The 22,194-nt window shown below is 43.5% G+C and overlaps 1 protein-coding gene and 1 pseudogene across 1 annotated transcript in view; both read right to left on the reverse strand.

Annotated features, from left to right (window-relative positions):
* Asic2 (acid sensing ion channel subunit 2) overlaps window positions 1–22,194 on the reverse strand; it is a 1,146,900-nt gene that overhangs the window by 366,124 nt on the left and 758,582 nt on the right. The gene's annotated exons all lie outside the window — the stretch shown is intronic.
* On the reverse strand, window positions 1,051–10,781 carry LOC111817834 (annotated as a pseudogene).

Consider the following 22,194-nt stretch of genomic DNA (forward strand, 5'->3'; position numbering starts at 1 on the left):
AAGACAGACAGCTGCGTGAGAGCTGGCCAGGGAATTAGATATAGGAACCGGGCAGCTCAGAGGATCAGGGGGTAAATACCTTCTGTGGAGCACCAGGCTACACACAACTGCCCTGTATTGTTGAATTCTGGGGAAGAGCAGTCAGGACTGCAGGATGATATGATGGGTGTAAAATGCAAAGAAGGCTTAAGGTTCAGCAATAATCTCCAAAGCGAGAGCTGTATTGGTGGCAGAAAACTAGCATTAGGCTCTAAGAGCAGAATATATTTACTGGAGGGAAGAAAGATTTTGTCTGAGAGAAGGACAGAAGGGGACCCAAGTGGGTTGCCAAGGAGCCTGCCTTCCCTAGGGATTTTGTGGTGCAAAACCACAAGGTGAGGCTGGTCTAAGGTGCAGAACATGGGAACTTGCTAGGTGGGCATGAGGTAGGGCGAGACTGTGATCAACCAGTAAGATTACAAGCATAATTTCTCAGGTAAAGTTGATTAAATGGGGATCAAATGGAGAAGGAAGCAGGCATGAATATAGAACAGGGGCTTTCCATGTAGGGAGTTGGGTTAGTGACTGTGGCTTTTTCAAGGTAGCATTAGGCTCTAACATGGCTTTACAGAGACTCCCACCACCTTTGCAGTGTTTCTGCTCTTGCATCAGTAAGCTCTTGCTTACTGCCTCTATCCCACAGAAAGGGACAGGATGTCAGGGTGTTCTTGCAGAAGCTTTTAAGATCTCCATTCAGCAGGGCACCGATGCAAGAACAAGGAAAATCTACCAAGCCTCCTCTTGCCCTGCATTGTCTCCTTGCTCTCAACTATCTCAGAGTTTTTCTCCATCAGCAACAGCAAATGGGTAGATCTCAAGGCAGGCCCACTGTTTCCCAACACATATATCCCTCACCAGTCAGGAAGGCATGGATATCTCAGCGCTCAGGAGGTCTCTGAGCAGCCAGCCTCCCCCTGCTACCCCACAAACCCTCCCAACCCATTCTTTTGGGCTAAGAAGATGATATCTGACACCCTATTCCAAGATTTTGTTCTGGCTATAAGGAACCTCTCAGTGGAAGGAAACATTGCTGGATTTGCCTCTAGGCAGGTTCAGGACCTTCTTATGAGAGTGAGGTCATGTCACTAGCCTGCACTCATGGTTACTGACTGTGAGCATGGGCTTCAGCTCTTTGGTACAGTCCAAGTTGCTCAAGCGGCCCTTCGTCATCATGTCTTCTTGTGGTGAGGAGCTTGTGCAGTTCTGCAGTCTGATTTTGGGTCTTTCCCCTTCACACAAAGGAATGTGGTCCTTGGGTTTGTTTGGGTGTGCCAAGGATGAAGCTGCAGTGGCTGAAGAACTGAAAATATCACTATAGTCTTTCCATCAGACGTTGTTGGGTCTGCATAGGAATTGATTCAGTGATGATTCCACTTCCTTTCCACCCTGGGAGATTTGTCCTCTTGGGTGTGTTCTGAGGTTTTTCAGTTGGTCCAAAGTATTAGACACCTTCTTATTAGGCCTGTTTGAGGGAACAGCCTCCTCCAGACTTCCAAAAAGATTACTAGATTCTCCTCCTGAGGGTTTCATGTTCCTGGAGCCTGCTCCAACTGGCCTCACCCATCATGTTGACTTATCTCATACTTCTTCCAAGTTCCATCTCCTAATATTGCCACCGTGGGAACCAAGCCATTAACACAGGACCCTTGAGAGACCCTCAAATCCTATTTAAAGCACAGTAAGAAAGGTGCACCTTTGTAACTACCTTGATTAGTGGGACATAGACCAAGAAATTGCATGGGCTTTAAGTCTAGATCATAAAAGTGATATGGTTTTCACTGGTGACCTTTGGGTACCTTAGAAACCCTGAGATGAATGTAAGAAGTCTGGCTACCTAGAGGTATCATGCTAGATCGTCGAGATAGAGGTAGAAAGAGATGCTCATAGAACCCAGCTTAGAGCATTTGACTCTTCCTAAGATTAACCACACGTGAGTGAAACTTCAGGTGATTGCAACCTCCCTTCCTGAATGGCTTCCACTCCAATGATCAGAGACAAACCTTCTTTTCTGTGTCCTGTCTTAATTCCTGACCCAAGGGATCCATAAGCTCAATAAATGATTAGCTCACAGTATCAGGCTTTGGGGCAATTTGTTATGTGACATTAGATAATCAGAATAAATGAATAGAACATTTTCCCAGCCTTGGCACTAAGTTGCTTGTCTGAAGCACCATCCTTTCTACTTTCCACCTTGTTGACCTTTCTGCGCTTCTCACCTCTCAGCGTTCTCTGAGGTGAGGCTTCACCTTGCTCCTTCATTTGGAAGCCACTTATTAGGCCACTGCCTTGCTTCCTTTTTTCCCTGGAGGTTCTACTTCTCATTCTGCCTCCATTTCTTTCACTCGACTATGCTCAGGCCCTTCTGCCTTGGTACAACTATCCCCAGAGAGGGTTGGTAAGGATTTAAGCACCAGTCACTGGGAAGCCAAAACACACAGTACTCTTTCTGATGGCATTCACCTAGACTTACACCGTCCAGGCACAGTTCCACATCTTTCCTGTTCTTCATGCATAGAAAGCAATTCTGGAGGTACAGATGACCCAGTCCTCTATAGCTCACCACGAAGGCCATCTCTGGAGGTGAGCAAAACAATGGAGGCAAGTGCACATAGTTTCCAGGGAGCAAACATGTGAAAGGCTGGTAAATTTCCCAACCAAAAGTCCCAGACAACCAAGAAGGTCTTCAGAGTGGTCTTTAGAACATGCTGCAGAGCCCCTCTTCCATAGGAAAGGCAGACTCTGATACACGAAGAGCCAGCAAGAGTTAAAATCTGAGGATCTCCCTGGTACCCGAATCCACTTTGAGAAAGAGCTAGATGCTTTGCAAGGTGATTTATGAGCCTGAGTCACCTAATTGGAAGCCTCCCAGAGGTAGCAATTAGACAATGTCAAGTCCTTGCTCTTGTCTTGCTTGCTCTGTGTGACTGCAGATAAGTCACTTTACTTCCTTGAGGCTTCCTTTTCTCTTTGTAAATGACAGAGCGACTGCACCTTGCCTTGCCTTCTCCCAGGACTATTGTGAAGATCAAATGACATAATGCACAGGAAGATGCTTTAATTGAAAACTCAGCACATGCCATGCTGAGAGCTGGGCGCTCTATTTGTATTATGTTATTTATTCCTCAAAATCCTGCAAGGTAGGAATCAACACCCATGTTACTGATGAGGGAGCAGAGGGACAGAGGGAACATATAACTCACTTGAGATAACATCCCTAGTAAGTGGGAGAGATGGTGCTAAACCTAATACTCTTTCCTTTTAAGTATGACTACTATTCATGCTGCTGTTGTCATTGATGAATGCCTCTTGTATGATTGACCTCGGTAGCCTATCCTTGGTACAAGACAGATGAAGTGATGAATACTTGGGTATTGTGAAGGGGCTCCTCATACTCCTCAAATTCTCTCACTTTTGACCTCATGAGCTACATTCCAACTGAGTTAATCTAATCTCTGCATTGCTATCTCTAAGGGATGACTTGAATTCTAAGACTAAAGTCTTAGGGAAATGTAAGAGTAGAAACGATGCCACAGATGAAGTTGCCATTAAGAAGACTGTTTCTAGCTTCTGTGCGTAGAGGCGGGGGCAAAGCAACAGCCTTCAGGACATCCTCTTTGACTCAATTCCTCTAACCTACAGGGGACAAAGACATGAGCCACAGAGCTGGTGGATCTGGCTGGGACAAACTACCTAATTTGGAATAAGCAAGAGACTTTTAGCATGTTCCCCCTTCCATGGTATCCCATGCTCACCTTTTCTGCCCAAGGAGAAAATCCCCTAAGAGTGACCTAGAAGCATTTAGAAAATAATCAGCTAGGCATGCAGTCCATTTATCCTTTTGGACATGTTAAAAATGTGGATTCTAACTACAAGGACTCCACAGAGGGACAACAGCAGACACAAATGAAAGGCTTTCATGAAGGTCAGCACTCCTGCTCAATGAGGGGTCTGTGTCTTCCACAATCAAACCCAAGGCAAATCAGCATCACCCAAAGACACTGACCCACCTCTGGAAGCAGGTTAGAAGGAGGAGTGTGCAGAATTCCAAGCCTCCGGCTGCAGGAATACCCAGAAGTACAGAGCAGATCTTTTGGTTAGCAATTCCTGACTTTGTGTGTGCACATGAGTGTGTTTGCACATTTATACACACACAGGAAGTAAGCATTACTAAAAGCAAGAGGGTCACAGCGAGGGATCACACTACACATCATCCAGTTTATTACTGCTGACCCTTAGGTGACGGATGGGAATCCTCATAAAACCTCCCCTTCCTCCCTGGCACTCGGTTCTGACAGTGACTCTTCTATCTGCTCATCTGCGTGTTGTAGTCCTGTTTACTTTCCCTGTACTTTGGATTCTTCACCTGTGAAATGAGCCTGATGAGCTCAGCAGGGCTGTGGAAAGAATCAAATGATATAGCACATGTCATTTACAAACTATAAATGCGCCTTAGGTTTTGTTTTCAAGGGCAGGGAAGAGGATGAAAACCAGTGATAGAGAAAAGCAAATTTTGAAGCAGTGTGTGCTTCCTCTTTGTGGGAATAAGCTCTGTTGGGTCTCTAATCCTCAGAGATTGTGTTTCAGGGCTTTGGGAAGATTGGTTCCAGAGCCACTGAAATGATTTGGAAATTGAAAAGAGAAAGCTAAAGTGATTGTATGTGTTTGTTTGTGTGCAGCCCAGGAGCAGAAGTGGGGAGGGGCACCAGGAGACGATCTCTGTGCTCTCCCAGGTGGAGGTGGTGGTGGGCTAGAGGGAAACACTCCCAAGGTCTGTGGAGACCCCAGACCAAAGATTCTCCAGGAGGAATGGGACTATGAGGACACCCAGGGAAAGGGCTTTTCCACCTGATGAAGAACTTTTCTGCTTCTTAAATAAGTTGGGATGGGACAGTGGCCAAGGCAGCTCAGATACTCACTGCCTGGAGCATGTATTGCTTTGTTCTTTTTGAGAATGGTAATAGTGGTTAATTCTTGATGGAATCAATGTGCTAGGGGTGACAATCACAAGGTATGTAGGGTTGAAGATAGTGACAGGATACGGGTATGAGGGCAGAGGCACAGGGCAGGGATACTTGCAGCCCTGTGGCCCACTACAGGAACCTTGCCCCTCCCCCTTCCATCTGCACTTCATTCTGAGCTCACATCATATGTGGGTGAAGATCCAGGAGCTGCCTCCACCAGTGGCTTCTCTGGTGCGATGCTGCTCATGGGCATGGATGAGGTAGGTATGTGGACACAAGATCAACAGAAGAGGGAGTAGCGCTGAAGCTGCAAAGGGAAAGTGTGAGCAAATCTAGTCTGTGCCAACAAGGGGTACCTGGAAAGAGACACTGTGCTCTTACATCCTGGGGACAGGATTTGAAACGGGGTCCACAAGGAAAATGATAGATGGAACAGAAATGCAGAAGAATGAAGATTCAGAGGCTAGGAGAAGAGGAGACAGTGGGGTAGGGTCTTCCCTCAGGACAGTAGTAGATGGAGAAAGCATGAGAGATCCATGTCACACAGCAGAAGTGCAAGAAACAGGGTTCTAGTCCTGGCATTCCCACCCAGCATCTGTCTGGCCTTGAGTCTCTCTTTTCCTGATGGAAGAGGACTTTCACAATGGTTAAGAGCCTTCTGTAGCCTGAAGTTTTGGTCCGCTGAGCAAATTTATACAGAAGCTGTCTTAATGACTCTGTTGTCAGCCTTCAGGAATTATCTCCAATTTATAGATGAGGAAACTGAAGATCACAGAGGTTTAGGGTCTTGGATATTCTGCCTCACTAGATCTCCATTGAAGCTAGAATTTCTCTTTTTTAAAAAGTCCATGTATAGAAGGTGCTCCTTAGGTAACTTTGCATCAAAATTATTAGGTAAATACTTATTCATTTATTTGTTTATTCCATAGACATTTTCTAAGAACCTACCATGTCCTAGGCACTGTGAAGATTGTAGGCATAAAGCAGCCCAACATGGAGTCTATATTCAATTAAGGAAGATGAATAAATAAGTAAATAAGTAAATGGATAGCATATCAAACAACCATAAGTGATATATTGAAAAAATAGAGCAAGCTGAGGGGCTTGAGGGAGCTTTGGTAGGAAGGAGCATTTGCTAGCTACAAGGTTGGTCAGGGAAGGCCCATTGATAATGTGATATTTGTTTGGGGACCTGATACAAAGATCTGAGATGCATAGCTTTCTGTAGGAAGAATCACACAGCAGGAGAAAAGCTGTCTGGTAGGATAGCACCTCACACATTCAAAGCCAAGTAAGAAGTAGAGAAAGTGAAAAGGAGGTAGCAGGAGATGAGGTCAGGGAACAAGATCATGAAGAACCTTGTGTGCCTTCGTGAAGACTTTCATTTTTAATGTGAGTAACTTGGTGAACCAATGGAAGGCCATAAACACGTAAACACTATGCCATGGCTGTTTGCTGAAAGCCACTATGTTCAAGACACATGGCTAAGTTCTGCTATATTCCAAGCGAGTTCTCAGGGTACGAAAGAATAGGCAGGAAGAGTAGGTAGCAATCACTGAAAGAATCCAAGAGGAGATTACAGCATCATGAACGCTGATGGAAGTCGTGGAGGTGTTGAGAAGCAGTCAAATTTTGAAAATGAAAAATATGAAAAAGGAGAGGAGTGAATGATGAGCCTGAAGTTTTGGTCCGAAAAATTCAAAATGTTGAGTAATATTTACAGAGGTGGGGGAAGGTGAAGGATAAATAAACTTAAGGGTAGGGGCAAGAATTTTGTTATGTTGGAGATAAAGCTCAGAAGTGCAGTATCTGCCTGGTAAGCACAGGGCCCCAAGTTTGATTTCCAGTATAAAAATTTTTTTTTATGAGCAAAGTAAATTTAATATGTCTGTTAGATATCCAGATGGAGGTGCTGAATTTGCAGGTGGATTTACAAGTCTGGAAACTAAGTGACATTTGGGTTAAAGATATACATTTTTAAGGCTTTAGTATATTGGTGGTGTTTAAAGCCAGTATACTAGAGGTGATGCTCTGAAGATTAAAAAAAGGTGGTTGTACCACTGAACAGTATTTTGGAAAAAGAGGAATTGGTCAGTGAGTAAAAGAATAGCTAAGAAAGAAATGTGTTTCAGAAACTACACGAAGAAAGTGCTTTAAAAAAGAATTAATCAACTATGTCAAATCCTTTTCATAAACTCTGTTGAGATGTGAAAACCAAGTGTACTATTTACAAGTAGAGAAGTCATTGGTCTCCTTCACCCAACCTAATTTTATAAACGGGTGGTAGACTGGCAAATAGATGTTTTTTTTTAAAAAGAACTATGAGGAAAGGAAAATGATATACAGTATAATTATGAGAAGTTTTTCTGTCAACGTACACAAGTCAGTGGAATAATAGAAAAGAAGATAGAATAAAGATATTAAAATATCATTAATATTAATTGTTAATGGGAGAATCATACACTATGTTGTCAAGTGTGTGGCTCAGTAACCAGAGGGAAGTGGATGGTCCAGGAGACAGAGAAGTTCATTCCTGGAGCAAGGGGCTGGGGTTGAGGATTTCAGGTGTCCGATCTGCTGTTAACCATAGATTTCTTTCAACTCTGCTTACTTCCTAGAGATGTGTGAACTTAATTTTTTTTTTTTCTGTATTTTAGGGAAGGGTCTACAGGGTGCTCAGAGTCTCACTACTAGATTGGACTCACAGTGATTCTTCTGTTTATAGCCTCCCAAGTGCTGGGATTACAGGCGTACATCACCACGCCCAGTCTCAATTGCCATCTCAGTGTGCTCCTGGGGTGGGGCTGGCACAGCAAGCCTGGGGATTGAACCCCTGGTCCCTGCACCTGCTTGCAGGGGCTTTAATCCACTGAGCTATTTGGCCGGCCCTTGAACTTAAACTAGAAAGTAGAAGACAATGTAGGTGTCTTTGCTTCATAGGTTGGCTGGAAACAAACCTCTGAGGACAGTGGAAAGCCCTTTGTAAACAGTGATGGTGGTGATAGTTCATAGTCAGAGACAAGACTTTCCTAACCACACAGGAGAGAGTCCAAATCAGAAGGCGGTATTTACAGTGACAGACGAATAACTCTAATAGGACCAATGCACCCTCATAACATCCATTAATTCTGGACATAATATTTTAAAGACATGGAAGTGTGGAGCAACCCAAATTGGACAAATTAGGAAGAATCTGCTATGGAAATAAAGGAATGGAGCCAGACAAGTTTGCTATTTTAGTGGCTTTTGTTCCTCATGGCAGGATCTACAGTGCTACATCAAGTGATTAAAAATTTGATAGAAGGGTCAGGGAGATTGCTCAGTGGCATAAGTGCCTGCCTGGCAAGCGCAAGGTCTTGAGCGATCATAGGAACAAAAGACACAAATAAACAAAAAACAAACAGAATTTACATAGAAAAGCTTTAGGGTTTTTGGGGGGGAGTTGAAGAAGGCCCCCCCAATTAATTCCCCAGCTATCAAATTGCATGTTCAGGATGAGAAAATTAAAGGGATTCTAGGAAGAAGATAGCAGTAGAGGGAGAGCGTTAGACTTGGCTTATAACTTTTAAAGGAAAGGCTGCCTAATTATATGTCTGATCTGTGAACTACATGTTGGAAGGGAAGACTACACATTACACACTACATACCACATACTACAGGAATGAAGGACAGACTCTAAGACACTCCGCATAGGACTAAAGAACTGAGCTGTGATTCAGTTGCTACCTAGCACAGGAGACAAAATTTGAGATTTGAGTTCACCCAAGTAGCTTCTTAGTAAAAGAAAGAAAATACTCCTTAAAGACATGTTATAAATTCCAGCATCTCTATACTATAACAATAGCAATATTCAGAATACAGACAGAACTGTATCTTTCCAAAAGATATTAGAAAGAGGAAATTGTAAGCCAAGTGAAAGGGAAACCAACAGGAACTAATCTTGAGATGACCCAGGTGTTGAAATTAGGAGATAGTGACTATATATCTATATCTATATGCTATATATATATAATATATCTATATGTATATATACATATAGATTTTGGAGTACTGGGGGGATCAAACTCAGGACCTTGCACCTGCCAGGCAGTCGCTTATGCAGCTAAGCTATCTCCCTGGCTTGAGAAAGCAGTTTTAAAATATCTATGATGACTATAATTAAAGACATAACATATGCTTGTAACAAATTAAAAAGGTCTTTACAAATAATCAAACAACAACAGATAAAAAATGTCAGCAGATAATGTCCACAAAGTAGAACCAAATGGAAATGCTAGACCTGAAAAAAAAATACAAACTTTGAAAACTTTCCTGGGTGGTCTTAACAACAGATTGGAAATGATAGAACAGTCAGTGAATTTGGGAGTGGACTGATAGAGATTTTCCAATTTAATGAACACATAGAAAAGACTTCAGAAAAAATGAACTGATTCAGTGACCTATAGAACAATGGCACAAAGTCTAAAATAAGTATAACTGGATTCCCCAAAAGAGATGATAGAGAGTAGAGTACAAAAAATGATTATCGAAAGTTTTCAAAACTTGACAGAGATACACATTTACAGAGAGAAAACCATGTGGCCAATTCCAGAAAGAATCAAAGTAATCATAACCACATCTCAGTACATCATAACCAGATGGCTGAACCAAACCTAGTGTGTGTCTTTTGTGTCCGTATTCAACTTTAAGCCCACAAATACAGAAGCGAGAAAACCTGAAGAAGCCCCTGCCCTCGCAGAACTTCTTAGCGAGGGATTTAGAAAATTACTTAACTATTGAGTATAAAATACAATGTCAGCAACGATAAGACCATAAAAAACCCAGCGTGAGATGAGCCCAGAGAGGGACTTTTCCTTTGAGCTGCTTTCAAGTTGCATAAATCATTCAAACACCATCCATATCAAGCTGTTCCCCACCCAGCCTGCAACAACAGCAGCTGCACTTGGTTGAGAATTTGTTCTGTGCTTGGTACTTTTAAGAGCTTCTACACATTTCCACTCATTTAAACCTCATAATAACTCCAGGAATAAAGCACTGTGGCCAGCCCTGTATTGAAAGCAGGGGAACTGGAGAAAAGAGAAGACAGTTATTACTAAGCATGAGCAGCTCCGGAGACTACAGTGTTGACCCCCGCAGTATGTTTCCAATATAAACGCGAGGCTTTAAGTGCCTCGCAGGGACCATTCTCCTCCTCCTCTTGCTCCTTTTCCTCCTCCTGCGCCTCCTCCTCTCTCTTCCCCCAACTCCCATCATTTTATATAACAATTATCAGGCACTGACCATGGCCATGAGCATTCTGCTGCTTACTTGATGCAAATTATTTTCAATTCTTACAGTCACTCTTGAGGAGAGGTTTGAGTAAACCCATTTTATAGACAAATTAAGGACTAAAGAGGCTGAGCAATTCATGGAGGACCTTGCACTTTGTAAGAAGAGCAGCTGGGATTCCAGTCTATGAGGTTTCAAAGGACAGAAATAAATAAACACATCTGGAGCATGCCTTCTAACTAAAAGTGTTTTTTAAGTCCGTCAGGACTCCTTGGCGAGTTTCTCTCTTCTGAATCTAGCTGTCACCGGCCTCTCACACCAACCCCCCTAGTCAATTTTCACAGTGACTTTGAATCAGCCACACTCACCTTTTCTTGTCTCTTCTCTCTGCCTTTTCTGCCCGGGAAACAGGAGTGCTTGAGGTTTCCCTGATTTAATTCTCACATTGTGTGATTTATCCACTTTTTCTCCATCTGAACTTTGACCTTTCTCCATGCCCCCTGTGTCTGTCATGCTGCACCTTTCTTAAAGGCTTAGCTCAAAAAGTCCTTTTTGCCAAGACTTTCATTCTGGGACTCCCCTTCTCTTTCCATTCTTGGAGTGCACATGGCTCAGCTGTTTCAGGCGCACTCACCCTGGCCCCACATCCCTGCGTTCTCTGGGCCTTACTGCAAGAAAACGGAAGACCATGCTCAAAATAGGATATATTTATATATCAGTCTCCCCAAACAAGTATACTAGCATGTATCCTAAACATACACTAATAAAAAAATATAGGACAGAAAGTACCACTTACTGTTATTTTCTGGAAATAAAAGATTAGGACTCAATGGGACTCCTGAAGGCCTTGAGCTATACCAGCTCATCTGCCAAGGGGACAGAGTGCTGAGTAGGTTCCTCCTGGATATTGCCCTTTGGGAGATGCTAAGACTCCCATGGCCCAAGATGGGGCACATAGCACTCCACCCCTCTGAGAATGGCATAGAGGCTTTAGAGCCATCTGGGATTTATATCCACTGTCAGCCATGTAATCTTGGGCAAGTTGTTTTTCCAGTGCCTCAGTTTCCTTCTCCCTTTCTAAATCTGAAGGAAAGTAGCTCCAGCTGAGATGACTGCAATCTGCAATCTCATCATGGGCATGACACCTACAGACGTTGCCTAAACATTCCTGCTCGACCCTTCCTTGTTGGATAAATGGTATGACTGATAATTTTGTCCATGACCACATTAAAGGAAACCAATTTTCCTCAATCATTTAGTATTTTCTTAAACAGAAAGTGTCTGGACATGGAATCCCAGAGTCTGCTTCACCTGTCTAAAGGGCCAGGAATTGCGACCCTTGCCATGAGGAACGGGTTTGTCTACTGGCCCCTAAAAGGGATTGAGGTATTCCTGTGGGGCCTTCCTGCCGCCTCACCCCTCCTTGCTCCTGGCTGCATTCTGCGAGGTTCAGGCTCTGCCGCTCAGCACCTCCTGGCTCCCCAGCTGTGTGAAGAAAGCTGCCTGCAGAGGCAGGACTAGCCAACTGACAAGCATCCATCACCAGCTGCATCACAGAGCGGGCTCTTGGTGTGATCTGTAAATGACCAGCGATTGGGAACGAACTGGCAGGGAGCCAGTGGAGCTCAGGAAACTTCTAAGTCTTGGGGATTCTTCTCATATCTAACATCTTACTTGTCTGGGCCTGCACAGTCACTTTATCTCTTAGGCCTTGCCTTTGCTCTGCCCCCGGTCTCCTGTATATTTGGAGAGGAAGAGTAAGGAAGAGTAAGGCGGGGGGGGGGGTTGACATGTGGAATGAAATGAGATCTGGGGGTATCTCTAGCGATCAACACTTTGGAACAAGGAGTCCTTCCCTTAAAACTCTGAGTCATGTTGGAGATTGGATGAGTTAAGTAAGCCTCGTTTTTCCTCATCTGTATAATGGAACTTGTAATAGTTCCTGAAGGATGAGAAGTTTAGGCAAGTTCAGCAACAGAACACTAACCCAGCGTTGATCAGCACCTTTGCCGGAGATCAGAAAGCCATTTGCTCCTAAGCATGTCCACCACAAATCCGTTTCCCAGGTACCCGGATTCTATAGCACTCCCCACACCTGGGACCTGTTAAAGGAGAGAATGAATTCTTGTGCACGCTCCAGAACTCCTGGGGCTCCCACTGCACATTCCAAGCCTCATCCCTTGGCCTCCTCCTTGTTCCCCACTACTTCTTTGGGGCATCCTGTAAGGTGCAGACAAGCAGCAGACAGGTTTTATTTTCTTCCCAGAAATGTGGAATCATCGAAGTGATCTACACCCAACAGCCTCTAGGTGACTGACCGTGGCGTGCTTATCTGCTTCAGCTCTTATTACTTTTGCTGCTGTGGCTAACGGGATGTTGGCAGTGAGGAGGGGAATCAGCGGTTCTCAGTGGAGAGGTGGGTTTTATGGAGTCCAAGCCAAGGCTGTGTTCTCTATGTACATCTCTTCGTTACCATCAAACTTGCATCTAATGTCTAGCACATGGTAGAAATTCATTGTGTTGATTCTCACCATGAATGTGATACAAGACGATGGCGCTACTATAAGCACTGAGTAAATGCCTGTGCAGCACCACACCTTCTATGCTACATCAGGAGTTCCAGCCTGGAGTTATCACTTCCTGTGATGCAGTAGGAAAAGTAACAGACTCCGCTAGGTTAAGTGGCACTTCCTTCTATCATACAGGTATCCATGACAGAGCATTAGCTGCACCCAGGTACTTTTGCATCTATAGTCCTTCCTATGGGGTCTAGGCCAAGCCATCAGCATTTAATTCCTACAGTGGTAGGCATCCTACCTGGAAAGTGGTCACTGCCATGTCCTTCTGCGGACTTGGACAACACAGGCATAGGGTAGGAGGCTGTCTCTTTAATTCCTTGCCAAAGATATAAACATTCCCCAAGAGTTCTTATCCTAGGAGAGGCCTAAAATAAGCCTACATTTTATGTTTTCACTTATAATTATCTTTTAATTTGATTTTTATTCATTTTAATGAGAAAAAAGATAAAATATCAATGCAATAGTTTCAAAACAGGTTAGTAGGACAGTTAACAATAATTAACACATTGCATATTGCTGTCTTCATAGTAGTTATTCAGAGGACAAGATGCAGACATGATATTGTATCTAAACAAAAATAGTATAAGCCTTTTTTCTCAATGAGCTAAGAAAAAGTAGCTGTATATCTATCCTAATTATCTTGTATGTACATATATATTATTTTCACTCATAAGTGAAATAAACCAGACCCACATGTGTGAATATCCTATTGTCTCCCTAGTGTAAGAACTCAAAAGAAGAAATAAAAATTGAAAGGTATAACATAGTTAAATAGAAAGAGAGAACTTAAGGATTAAACAACGAAGAGAGGGCAAGGAGAAAAGTTAGGAAATACGATGGGCAAAACCATACACTTACTTAAACAAGATGGTTAAGGCAATGGTCCTAAGTATTTCCATCAGGTTTTTGAAAAATAGTAGTTAATGAGTAGAATTATCACCTTGACTAACTCTATATGCTAATATCTGTGAACTAAGCAACTACTTTGCTGACAGCAATGTGTAATACTAAAAGATACCTTTCATTTTGGTCTCCTAAATGCATACTGCTTCTAATGTCAAGTCTGCATTTTAAAAGAGTGAAGAAGTCCATCCAAAGTGTCCCAGACTTGTTGCTATTCCGAAGATTTCCAGCCCCAGATGTCCCCTAAGACTCTGAAAGACCCAGTCCCTCTGTATGGATAGATGGAGTGCCACTGGGTTGGGGAACACCTCCAAATGACACTATGTGTTGTGCATTGTCAAAGCACTTTTGCCTGGACTTGACCCAGTGAGAAAAAGTGAGTGAAGAGAAGTCCTTAGTGGGACATGTGCTTTAAAGCAGAACTTCCATTGCTACTCAACAGTTTGAGATGGCAGAGTTTTGGCCAGGAGAAAGAGATCCATGGCTTTTCCAAGCAGGATGTTTGTACCACTTGGCTGGTGGCTGTGCTTTCCTTGTCCATGAAGAACAAAATGAAGAGCCCTCATTCCAGCTCAAGCAGGTACAAGTGCTGTTCAAGCAAGATGTCTTCGCTTTGAAACCAAAGACTGGCACATTCCCAGAAATGCCTGGACACCTTGATACACCAATGGCAAACTTGACGTTTGGACCTGGTTGCAGCTGCTCCTGGCAGTGGCTCCAGCACTATGATAGGTCCGACCCTGCTTGTCTTATCTGCTGCCACCTGTTCATTCCACAGCTGGAACCAGCTGCCTTAGTGCCCTGAAGGTCCAGCCCAACCCAGCCCAGCCTCAGCCTCCTAGACTTGCTTTGCTGTTTTGAACTTACAATAGCAAAGAACTCCTCACTTCTTTGCTCCCTGATTCAAGAGAAGGAGGATGATTCTGGCCCAGCGATCGGAGAGTTACAGCTGAATTCTGCCATTCCTGGTATGTGCTCCAGGACAGGTACTGAAACCCTGGGTTTTAAGGTGTGACCGGCGATCATAACACTCACCTGGGAAGTTCATTCTGAGAAGAAGATATGATACAACCTAGAAAGGGCTGCACACAATGCCTGGCACATGGTAGATATTCTGAACTTGGTATCTATTTCTATGATCACAAAGGGTGTTCAAGTTCAGATTATGGCAAAAGCAGGTCCAGTCTCAAATCCAACTAATCCATCTAGTTGCTGAATGGCTATTAGCAAGTTCCATAAAATTCTGAGCTATAGGTTCTATGGTGGAAATAGGACTTGAGCTCAATTTCTAGGCTTAGAGTAAGAACGAAGTGAGATGAAATAGATTATTTGGCATTGTTTCTGTGTGCAGGAATGCAAGAAGCTATATAAATGTGCATTTTGATTTTTAAAAAGAGTATTTTATTTATTTATTTGGTATAGGGTCTCATTGTGCAGTTTGGACTCGTAGTGATCCTCCTCCTACAGCGTCCCCAGTGCTGGGATTATAGACATGTGTTTGGTGGCCAGCACAGTGTGGGTCCGGCATGGCATGTGGTACCCAGGATCAAGCCAGGGTCCTTGCACTTGCTAGGCAGGCACTTAGACCACTGAGCTATCTCCCCAGCCCTAAACGTGCATTATGAATTGTCAGATGGCAGGGGCTCAGCACCCCTCAGTTATTTGCTGAGTGGCCCTGTGCTAACCCTTCCTTGGATCTCTCTGGTACTAAACCCTTGTAATGTGCTCACAATGTTGTGGGTCCCTACCCTGCCAGACAATGGGAGGAGATCATCTGTCTCATTTGACTTCCTCCTGGGACACAGAGTCGAGGGACTGTGATTCCTGTTCCCAAGTCCTTTCCAGAGACACCTTGCGCAACTTGGGGCAGGTACCTAGGCCATGTCCAATTTAAACCCAGAGGTAGAGCAAGGAGACATAAATTGAAAACTGGAACCTTCTTCCAGCAGAAGGAAAAATAAAAGATCCTGGAATTTTAGGCGAAATTTATCTTGCCCAAGGACACTGGAGTGTTGTTTGGGTTGAAGATGACTTTATCAGAAGCCTGGTGAAAGGTGCATAGCTGGATTCTAAATAGAATTTGTGCAGTAGGAGCCTCCAACAAAAGTGGCATTTCAGATGCTACCAACTGAAGTGATGGAGTCGGGCAAATCAGCCCTGTATCCCCTGCATGCAGATAAGGAAAATAGGAAGGCTCTGCTATGATCTGAAGCCCTGTCCCTTCAAAACTCAGGTTGAAACCTGTCCCCATTGTGACAGTATTAAGAGGTGGGATATTCGGAAGGGACTAGGGCATGAGGGTTGCATAATAAAGAAGCCCCTCTGCTAGGAAAGAATGTAGCAGAAAAAATGTCATCTTCAAAGCAGAAAGCAAACCAACTCGCCAGACACTGGCTCTTGTGGCACCTTCACAACACATTTCTTTCGTTCTATATCACTCGATCTACAGTATTTTGTTTGAGCAGACTGAGCCTGGCTTCTCGCATGGGTTTGCTGGGCAGAACTGGTTCCTACTATGTGTCAGGCCTGGTCATTCATCTTCATGGAAATATTCCTTAAACAGATCTGATAGTTTAGAAGTGGCATGTCCAGTCCTTACCTCCTGTGAGTAAACGATACTTCTTGGGTCGTTGATGCCAAGAAACGGATACCCCAAAACGGTTATAAAGCAATAGCTTCAATTTCAGCCTTCGTGTGAGACATGCATCCCAGGATCAACAGTCAGCACACAGTTTGACTCATACTTTGCCCTTTTGTGAGTTTGACACTGTTGGATCAATCCTCCCACGACACAATGCCTAGACATTCAGAGACAGATTCAAATTTGCCAGCAACAGGGATCCACTGAGGCTTCTGTTCTTGTCCTGACAAATCCAGCATTTCTGACAGTGACTCAGACAAACGCAGTGAACTTTTGCTCATCAAATTTGCCGATGATCAGGTAGTGGCAGGGACGGTAGTTGTGTCAGATGACAGGAACCAGACAACCGCAATAACAGGGACAAAGGGTCAGCTTATTTAGTAAGGATCAATACGGGGTCCGGAGACCAACAGCACAGGGGTTGGATGAAGCAGAGAGACTTAATGAAAGTCCATGCAGCTTATTTACTGAGGAGCAAGTTAGACACAGGCCAGAAGGTGGAGGAGCACTGAGAAGAGGAGACAGTGTGCATCACCTAAAGTAGAGGCTCCCGGAGGAAGGTGGGGAGAGCCCACTGCATCTGATCCTGGCCTGTCAACACCTCTCATGTGATGCTCACGCCCTTGGAGTAGGCTTTTGTCCTAAGGCAATGTAAACCCATACACAAGGGGCCCAAGGACAAACATGACCACCTTGTACAAATGGGCAAGACTTTGTCACATTGGCATTTGGTTTTGCAAGGCTAATAGACAGAATTAGTATTAATTGGCAAAAGCGTCACCCAGACAGATCTCTGCTCTGTGTGAGGAAGAACATTCTAATAAGTGTGTGCTGCTCACCCGGGGAATGAGCTGCCCTGTGGTGCCGGCAGCTTTCCTTTATTTGAACAATTTTTCAGGAGTGTTGTGGAAAGGATTATGATGCTGGAGGAAGGTATCAACCTCCAGGTGCCACCCACACTTTTGAGGGTGACTTACAAATTACTCTTGTTTTCCTATGACTTTTTAATAACTGAGTTTCACCACAGGCCACCAGACTAGCACAACAGGAAGAGGAGGGAAAAATTGGTGTTATTAAAGGTGCATACTGTATTGCACCTGTCCTGTCAAGGACAGATCGTTGACCTTGGAAGAAAGATGGGTCCCTCAGTCCCTTCTGGGCTCAAAGTAAGTTTCTTTCTGTAAGGCTTTCTGTTTTCCCATGTGGATAGACCCAGCTCTCTAGGCATGCCCACGACAATAAGAGTCACAAGAGTATTGAGCCCATCTCCTCAGCTGGTACTCACATTCCTTTGATAAGTGGGTTATTTGCATTTCACACCCAGAGGGTTCCTATTCCCAGTGCCATGCTAAATCCCTGGAAGACAGAATCATAGCCCCTAATATGCATATTTTTAATTAGGTTGTTCCCCCAATATTATACTGGTTAGGAGTAAAAGCTCTGAAGTCAGACAGACACATGTTTAAATTTCAAATCCCACTTTTATTCTTTACTAGCTGTATGAGATTAGGTAAACTACTCATCTGTCTGGGGTTCAGTTTCCTTGTCTGTAAAATGGAGATGATAACAGTACCTACTTCAGAGGTTGCTATAAGGATTAAGTAGAGATGTACAAGTACAGGGGAGGGGATATAGCTCAGTGGCTTGAGTGTCTGCCTGGCAAGCACAATGCCCAGAGTTTGATCCCTGATACTGCCAAAACAAAAACAGACAAAAAACATATACAAGTATATAATTTTGCACAGTACAAATGCAGGGCCAGTACTCAATATGAAAGAGCCACTGTTATGCTTGGGCTTTTCTGAGGTCTGCACCTCTTTCTGGCAAGCCCTCCACTCCTTCCTCTGGAGCTCTTCTTTTAGCACCCCTGCCTCCTCTTGCCTGGGGAAACTGCACCCCACCATCCCCCTGGCATGTCTCTCTCTCTTTCCTCCCACACATAATCTTTCCAATCCCAACTTTCAGATTTCTTTTTATTTCAGGGGGAAGCTGTTCTCTCATATGTTTTGTATTTTAACGACTTTCATTGCGATTGCTCGTTTTGATCTGTTTAATAACATATTTTAAACTAGTCCCTTGTAATAAAAGGCTTTCATTACTAATAGAGACAGCTGTGTAATGCAGGGAGTTCATTAGTTTCACTTTTCTGATGAGGCCTGGTGGAATCAAAAGTTTTGCAACTCTGCAAAGTTGGAATAGGGAGGGTGGCTGGCTCGGGGAAGCTGAGAAGGGAATTTCCAAGGCAGAGACGGATCCACAGGCTGAAGGAAGAGTAGGGCTTGTGTCTGCAAAGACTGGGTGGAGAAAGCAGAGGGTCTCTGGGCTGGGAGCGCTTATAGCTGCAAGGAGCAAGGCCTGAGCTTTAATGAAGACAAGATACTGCTCTGTGGGAGAGGGCCTTGAGGATGGTGAGGCCAAGGCTATGGGCCACACTTACCTCTGGTCACAGCAGAGGTAAGGACGCTCTCTACCTTGCTCTGTTACACTGCAGATAACCTTGTAGTTGATTGCCTAACAAGCAGTATGTCTCAGAGTATTCTGTATCTCCATTGTCTAACCAAGACTTGGAGAAGGAGGGTCTTTGCCGAACTGAACTGAATTATTTTCTGTATGTATTTTTATGTTCCCTCTTTGTATGCACATAACTTCAACAGATGTCTCTACACCACTGTTAGAAACTTCTATGTTCACCACTGGCCTTCAGAAACCTGTACCTACTTACTTTCTTCACACGGCAGTCTCTTACTTGTTATCTGTTTGATGTATTTAAAGCTGAATTTATCACCTTCTCTTACACCTACTTCTTCTTACTCCCACACTGATGCTTTTTAAGTATTACTTATTCCATGGAATGAAACCTTTGTGTACTTGTTTGAGAATCTTGGAGTCAGCCTTTGTATCCCTTTCGTATGGCTGTCACCTCGCCAATCACCGTGTTTTGTTGACATATGCTATGTGGTTTGGATCCATTTACTTCTCCCCATCATCTCTGCCACCAGCTTCCTCAAAGCTACAGCACCAGGATTCTCACTTACACCCACCCCTACACCATTCTCCAGCCAAGGGTAAGAATGACCCATTTGATTACATTGTCTCCTGATCCACGCCTTTTATCCTAAGCACTATCCCACCAAAATCCTTAATGTGGTCTCTGGGACCCTAGAAAGAGCAAGCCCTTGTCATCTTTCTGGTTTTCCTTAGTATCACTTTTTTTGTGTGTAGCTCTCAGTCTTTCTGTTTCCTCTTATCTGAGTTCCTCCAGCACACATAGCTTTTCCATCACCTTGTGCTCCCGTGAAGACCTCAGAGGGGTTGCTAGTAACATGTTGCTAAGCTTCATATGCATTCATAAATTTGAATATTACAACAAAGCAAAGAAACAGGTGCTGTCTACCCTTACCTTTGGAAGAAGAGCATGAGGCTCAGGAAGACTAAGAGAATTGGTAAAGGGTTCTTCAGACTTTGACCTGACCCACTCCTACCAGCACAGAGCCAAGCAGTCGCAGGAGGGAATCCCAGCTCCTTTCCCAGTCAGATGCTCCTACTGGCAGAGGAGCTTTCTTCCTCTATAGGGGTCTTGGATTTAAACCAGTAGCAAAATGATATGGACTGCTATCATTTTTATCTCAGTACAATATCTTCTTTACTCATCTGGCAACAGATTCTTTTCTAGTAGACTGAACAATGCCACTCCCCAAATAAAACAAATGTCGATACTGTAACTATAGCTTATAAATGTTACATTCTATGGTCAAATCTTTGCAGACATAATTAACCTACAGATCTTGAGATGGTGATATCATCCTGGCTTGTCTAGGTGGGCTCTAACTAGGATCTCAAGTATTCTTATAAGAGGCAAGCATGTATGGCGATGTGACCAGTATTAGTACAGTTATAATACTGCATACTTGCAGTTTGTATGGATGACTCTAAGCATTTTTACCTACAAAAGAAAAGAGAGAGCAAGGCAGAGGAAGGTTTGAGTACCTACGGAACAAAAGGCATCGTGACCACTGAGGCAGAATGATATGGCCATAACCAAGACCACAAGAACTAGGGCAGCGTGGGGCTTGATTTTCCCATAGACCATCTGGAGCAGGCGTGGTGGCCCTGATGATATCTTGCCATTGGCTTCATGATGCTGACTTTGTACCTCAAGCTTTCAGAACCATGAGAAAATACATAGCTCCTGAGTTATGTCAATTGTGAAGATGAGCCCGTATGTTGCTGCTGCGACATGTCATTGAAGTTAGTAGAAAAGTTGCTCTGAGGTAATGATAGATACCCCATGAAAGACAATCAGCTAGTGAGGGTGGGCAGAATCACTCATTCTCCAGGCATGCCTCTTGGCTATATTTCCAGGGATAATTGTTATACAAAGACACCTCCTCTGGGAATTGACTAATAACCACACGATGAAGACTGGCACAGCAAACTCAGGAGTCTGCTAGTGCTAACCTAAGATCTGCTGTGATAATAAGGAAGCCCTCACATTTCAATGATTGAATATTCTAAGCGCTCATTTCTTGACCATTCAGCATTCAGGGTAGGGTGCTGGTTCTCCACGTGGTAACGAATCATATCTGGTTGTTTCCATCTTCCTTTATTGTAAGTCATTGCCTCAGTGCTAATCTCAGCCGGGTAGTGGAGCTCATGAAGAATTCACTTCTACCTCATCTGCCCTTAAAGATGTGGCAACTTGTCTTGTGTGTGTAGTTCACTGACAAAGAATAGCTACCTGAGTCTACAAAGGAGGTTGAGGAATCTTGATATGAGCACCGGGAGAACAGAATGGATGTGGTGAGACTGCCTAATCACTACTAGAAGGAGGTCACTCCTGGTTCTGCTAGTGAGTTCTAGGCTCAAAGAGAAGCCCTTTCATATGTGAAATATTGCCAGACAGGGTTTTAGCCCATATGTCAACAGAGGCAAGACAACATGAGGAAATCGTAAGGCTGGTTCTCATCAATGAGGCTGGGTAGGAAATTAATGATGGCTCTCTCAGTACAAAGACACCTGGCCGTTAGTTAAATCTGTCTGCAATGAAAGATCAAGGGGGAGATCTAGAAGGACGGCATCACAGTAGCTCCTGACAAAAGATGAAGGCTTGAGTATGCTCTTCTTTTTCTTTTTGTTTCCTCTGATTAACTCCATTTTCTCCAAAATATGTGGCTCAGTTGTCCTGTTTGTGAGTGTATAGTTTGTAATTATGTTTTGCCTTGTGAAAAAAAATACCCCCACAATTTGATGGGAAATCAGGTTTTTATTATCTTACAACTTCTGTGGCAGGCTGCAAGATGAAAGTTACAGTCTCTTTGTAACTCATAAGCCCTTGAGTCTGCTTGTAAACCCAGAAGTGACATCTATCACTTTTTAAAAGGAGAATAAAAATAGTAAAAAACAAAACAAAACATTAGAAACAATACAGAATATCACTAAGCAAAATCACGGGAACTCAACAGTGCTTGTTATATTGTACACTGTTATCTTTAAATTAGTTGTTCAGATTAACAGGTATAAGCATGCAAAATTGACAAAAAATGTTATAAAAATTAAGATGGTGAGAGAAAAACATTTGAGCATTAACTGCTCCTTTCAACAAACCAGTGGAAAATCAGCAGTACAATTATCCAAGCTATCCTGTGTATGTATATATATATTTCTTTTTTCTTTCCTTCTTTCTTTCTTTTCTCCTTGCCTTCATCCCAGTTATTCCTTCCCTTTGAACAATTTCTTTTCCTTTCATAGTATCTATTGTACTTTTCAGATTTTATTTACTCTTTCAGGTTCTTACTGTAGCAAG

This window comes from Octodon degus, unplaced genomic scaffold, assembly GCF_000260255.1.
Source record: "Octodon degus isolate 3935 unplaced genomic scaffold, OctDeg1.0 scaffold00072, whole genome shotgun sequence".
In the NCBI taxonomy this organism is placed as follows: domain Eukaryota; kingdom Metazoa; phylum Chordata; class Mammalia; order Rodentia; family Octodontidae; genus Octodon; species Octodon degus.